Source organism: Lolium perenne, chromosome 3, assembly GCF_019359855.2.
Source record: "Lolium perenne isolate Kyuss_39 chromosome 3, Kyuss_2.0, whole genome shotgun sequence".
Classification (NCBI taxonomy): Eukaryota; Viridiplantae; Streptophyta; class Magnoliopsida; order Poales; family Poaceae; genus Lolium; species Lolium perenne.
In genome coordinates, this window is record NC_067246.2 from 304,279,863 (window position 1) to 304,286,100 (window position 6,238).

The window sequence follows — 6,238 nt, forward strand, 5'->3', positions numbered from 1 at the left end:
ATTTCATGGCGTATAGCCATTTTAACGGAGTCAGGGCCCATCATAACTTCTTTGTTTGTAGTTGGTTTATCATTGTTCAAAATCAATCCTTTGTCCACAAATCATTTATTTGATCACAAAGTAAACCATACCTACAAGGTTCAATATGTACTTCGATCTTCATGGCTAAAACACTTTGTAGTCATGAGAGCCATGATCGTCATGGCCGCTTCCGGAACCAATTCCGATGCTGTGCTACTCTGATCATTATGCTCAGGTTCATAAACCTTATCAAATTATATTGTCCTCCCACTCAAATACTTCACTAGAAACAATTTCTCGGAAATAAGAAACATTGACAAACACTTTTGTCTTTGTCTCGTGGGAAGAATTCCCAATTAAATCTCTGGGATAACCAACAAAGACATTCATCCGATTTCGGTTGTAAACTTTTAAACCAAAATTTAAAGAAAGGACTATTAGGGTTTATACCCATGCCATAACTCGTATGGTGTCATTTCTACGGATCATGATGATGCTCTTATTTAGTGTAAAAACGGTAGTCTCTAAAGCATAATCCACAAAAATATAATGGCATCAATATTTTATTTCATCATTAATCCAACAAGGTTTGGATACATCTCTCGGATACTCCATCATCACTATGATACTCCAAGAAACGTGAGTTTGTAGAACAATTTCATAACTCTCTTAGATGTTCGCTAAAACTCGTAATTCAAATATTTCCACCATGATCCAATCATAGATATTTGACTTTTCTATTACGATGATTTCCACTTCATGCTGAAAATTATTTGAATCCATTCAAATGTTTCAAACTTCTTCCTTATCGAATATATCCATATATACTCAATTCATTATTGAAAGTTTTCATGAAGTAGAAGAATCTCCCGCACACAACTATGCCCTAGTGAACCACATACATCATCATGTATTTTTCACTAAGTTAGTTGCCCGTTCAACTCTTGGCCTATGAACGGTATTTTAGTCATTCTCTTTAGAAAAGATTTGCAAACGCCAAACGATTCAAAAATCAAATGACTCCAAAAATCCATTTGCATGGAGTTCCTTCGTGCGTTCCTTTCTAACATGACCTAAATGGCGGTTCCACAAATAAGTGGAATTCAAATCATTTGCCTTATGGCATTTTAGCGTCAGTGTTATGTATGTGTGTTTTACCATTAAGATTTATAATAACTTATCCGTCATACATGGAGTAATGTCATAATTTGAATAACTCATTGTTTTCATTTGACCAGAGCAAAATAACAATTATTAAGTTCTTTATTATAAATTCTAAGGGCTAGATAGAATGCCAACGACGAACATAATAACACTTTATTTTGTTCTAGACGTGTATTCCTATCATATTCCTTGCCAGTCACTTAGGCCATTGTATTCTTGTATTGCGTTGTTTTGTATGACACTTCATACCAACCAATATAGTACTAATACCCAAGAATTTCATAGTGTGACTTAACTAGGAATACAACCATAACATGTATATCATTTATATACACCTGAGCTAGACTTTCTAGTCTTTTATTTTCTTTCTGCCAAAATATCTTTTACAGTTTCTCTTTTAGCTTTCCTCATTATTCAGAAAAACACTTTAACATTATTAACTTCTAGGTTTGTTGGTCAAATACCAATAACCTTGAGGTTCTTACTTTAAGTTGATCATCATATGACAAGTGTTTCAGATTTCACTATTAGTAACTTTGTAATATGATGAACAATTTCACTCATAATTTTATCCATGATATCATGACGACTTTTCGAGACCATGTCTATACATGCTAGGCTCGTAAAGTTTTAACCTTGGTATTCGCATGTGCAAATCTGGCTTGCACCCGTTGTATGCACACGTAGAATCTATCACACCCGATCATCACGTGATGCTTCGAAATGACGAGTCTTAGCAACGGTGCATACTAAGGACGATAATCTTCATGGATATGCAAATATTATTAGTGCCCCAATAGTTGGAGGATTGTGACGCCTGGCGTCTTCAATCTTCATACATTCCCATAAAACTTATGAGTTTATGTAGTCTCACAAAATTATATTCTATCATCTTGTAATAAGGTCTTAGATATCACATATATCTCATACCTTGATTATTTCTGAAAACTAATTTTTCAGCTCCTTACTTTTCAAACAGATTTGAACGGAGACAAGATAACTTTAGGTACTAATTGAAACCATAGTTCTTTGAATCAACAATGTGAGGTTTACTAAAAGTTTGCAATAGAACTTAATCAATTCTTGATTCTTTAACAATACGGTACCAATCCGTAAAGTTTCTTGTCAGATTTTAACTGTATTTCTATCTCAATAACAAGACTAGCGTATGGTAGAAAGCGTATGCCAATACTATAAAAATTAATTCAAAATACTACTCAGACTATGTTTATGATAATTAGTTCATGTTTTAATCTAATTACTAATGAACTCCCACTTAATACAACATCCCTCATAGTTGTCAAGTGGTACACGATCCAAATCCACTACACCAAAACCGATCATCACGTGAGATGATGTAGCTTCAATGGTGAACATCAACATGTTGATCATATCATCCATATGACTCGTGTTCAACCTTTCGGTTTCCGTTGTCTCGAGGCCATGTCTGTACATGCTAGGCTCGTCAAGCAAACCCAAGTATTCCGCGTGTGCAACATGGCTTACACCCGTTGTATGTGAACGTTGAGTCTATCACATCCGATCATCACGAGATGCTTCGAAACGACGAACTGTACAACGGTGCATACGAGGGGAGAACACTTTATTATCTTGATATTAATGTGAGGGATCATCTTATAATGCTACTGTCGCGTTCTAAGCAAAATAAGATGCATAAAGGATTAACATCACATGCAATTCATATGTGATATGATATGGCCCTTTTGTCTTTGCGCCTTTGATCTTCATCTCCAAAGCACGGACATGATCTCCATCATCAACGGGCATGATCTCCATCATCGTCGGCGTAGCGTCAAGGTTCATGGCGCCGTCTTCATGGTTGTTCACCTCATGTAGCAACTATTACAACTACTTTGAAATACTACTCAACATGAAATTTAAAGACAACCATAAGGCTCCTGCCGGTTGCCACAATACAATAATGATCATCTCATACATATTCATCATCACATTATGGCCATATCACATCACCAAACCCTGCAAAAACAAGTTAGACGTCTCTAATTTGGTTTGCATATTTTACGTGGTTTAGGGTTTTCGAGAGAGATCTAATCTACCTACGAACATGAACCACAACGGTGATACTAGTGTTGTCAATAGAAGAGTAAATTGAATCTTCACTATAGTAGGAGAGACAGACACCCGCAGAGCCTCTTATGCAATACAAGTTGCATGTCGAACGAGGAACAAGTCTCATGAACGCGGTCATGTAAAGTTAGTCCGAGCCGCTTCATCCCACTATGCCACAAAGATGCAAAGTACTCAAACTAAAGACAACATAAGCATCAACGCCCACAAAACCATTGTGTTCTACTCATGCAACCATCTATGCATAGACACGGCTCTGATACCACTGTAGGGATTCGTTGCATAGAAAACAAAAAAATTCCTACCGCGAACACGCAATCCAAGCCAAGATGCAATCTAGAAGACGGTAGCAACGAGGTGATTATCGAGACTCACCCTTGAAGAGATTCCAAAGCCTACAAGATGAGGCTCTTGTTGCTGCGGTAGACGTTCACTTGCCGCTTGCAAAAGCGCGTAGAAGATCTTGATCACGGCGCCACGAACGGGCAGCACCTCCGTACTCGGTCACACGTTCGGTTGTTGATGAAGACGACGTCCACCTCCCGTTCCAGCGGGCAGCGGAAGTAGTAGCTCCTCTTGAATCCGACAGCACGACGGCGTGGTGTCGGTGGTGGTGGAGAAATCCGGCGGAGCTTCGCTAAGCGTGCGGGATGTGGTGGAAGAGAGAGGCCGCTAGGGTTTGGGAGAGGGGGCGCCGGCCACTAAGGGGTGCGGCCACCTTGGTGGTTCTTGGGGTGGCCGGCCCCCTCCCCTTGGCCCCTCATTATATAGGTGGAAGCCCCAAGTGTTGGACTACAAGTCTCCGAATAAGACCCGAACCCAAAACCTTCCATGTGATAGGGAAACCTACCCAAGGTGGGAATCCCACTTGGGGTGGGATTCCCCCCTTCCATGTGGGGGGGTGGCCGGCCCCCATAGGGGGAGTCCACTTGGGACTCCTCTCCCACTAGGGTTGGCCGGCCATGGAGGTGGAGTCCCTCCGGGACTCCACCTTCCTTGGTGGTTTCTTCCGGACTTTTCTAGAACCTTCTAGAACCTTCCATAGAACCGTCCGGATCATTTTAAATCTCATAAAATGACTTCCTATATATGAATCTTATTCTCCGGACCATTTCGGAACTCCTCGTGATGTCCGGGATCTCATCCGGGACTACGAACAAATATTCGAACTCCATTCCATATTCAAGTTCTACCATTTCAACATCCAACTTTAAGTGTGTCACCCTACGGTTCGCGAACTATGTGGACATGGTTGAGTACTCACTCCGACCAATAACCAATAGCGGGATCTGGAGATCCATAATGGCTCCCACATATTCAACGATGACTTTAGTGATCGACTGAACCATTCACATACGATACCAATTCCCTTTGTCACGCGATATTTTACTTGTCCGAGGTTTGATCATCGGTATCACTCTATATCTTGTTCAACCTCATCTCCTGACAAGTACTCTTTACTCGTACCGTGGTATGTGGTCTCTTATGAACTTATTCATATGCTTGCAAGACATTAGACGACATTCCACCGAGAGGGCCCAGAGTATATCTATCCATCATCGGGATGGACAAATCCCACTGTTGATCCATATGCCTCAACTCATACTTTTCGGATACTTAATCCCACCTTTATAACCACCCATTTACGCAGTGGCGTTTGGTGTAATCAAAGTACCTTTCCGGTATAAGTGATTTACATGATCTCATGGTCATAAGGACTAGGTAACTATGTATCGAAAGCTTATAGCAAATAACTTAATGACGTGATCTTATGCTACGCTTAATTGGGTGTGTCCATTACATCATTCATACAATGATATAACCTTGTTATTAATAACATCCAATGTTCATGATTATGAAACTAATCATCCATTAATGAACAAGCTAGTTAAGAGGCATACTAGGGACTCTTTGTTGTTTACATATCACACATGTATCAATGTTTCGGTTAATACAATTATAGCATGTTATATAAACATTTATCATAAACATAAAGATATATATAATAACCACTTTTATTATTGCCTCTTGGGTATATCTCCAACACGATGCTGGAGGGATAGCAGGATCTCAGAGTTTAAGGCTGTGGTTAGATTTATCTTAATTACTTTCTTGTAGTTGCGGATGCTTGCAAGGGGTATAATCACAAGTATGTATTAGTCCTAGGAAGGGCGGTACATTAGCATAGGTTCACCCACACAACACTTATCAAAACAATGAAGATTAATTAGCCGTATGTAGCGAAAGCACTAGACTAAAATCCCGTGTGTCCTCGAGAAAGTTTGGTCATTATAAGTAAACAAACCGGCTTGTCCTTTGTGCTAAAAAGGATTGGGCCACTCGCTGCAATTATTACTCTCACACTTTACTTACTCGTACTTAATTCATCTGCTACATCAAAACCCCCTGAATACTTGTCTGTGAGCATTTACAGTGAATCCTTCATCGAAACTGTTTGTCAACACCTTCTGCTCCTCGTTGGGATCGACATTCTTACTTATCGAAGATACTACGATACACCCCCTATACTTGTGGGTCATCAAGACTATTTTCTGGCACCGTTGCCGGGGAGTGAAGCGCTATTGGTAAGTGGAATTGGTAAGGGAAATTTCTACTGTTTGTGCTGATTTTATTTCTGCCTGCTGCCATAATTCATTATGGAGAGATCTTCTCTTGAGTTTTTATTTGGAAAATCTGCTACTACTGCAAAGGTAGTGGATGAGGCGCCAGGTGAGGAAGAAATACCATACAAAATACCTATGAAAATTATTGAACGTGTAGTGGATAACCGTTATACAGGGGATGGAACTGTCCACCCTGGAGATCATTTACTGTTCTTACATGAATTATGCGGTTTATTCAAGTGTGCAGGTATTGCTATGGATGAAGTGAGGAAGAAACTATTCTCTATATCGCTGTCTGGTAAAGCGGCGCATTGGTATAA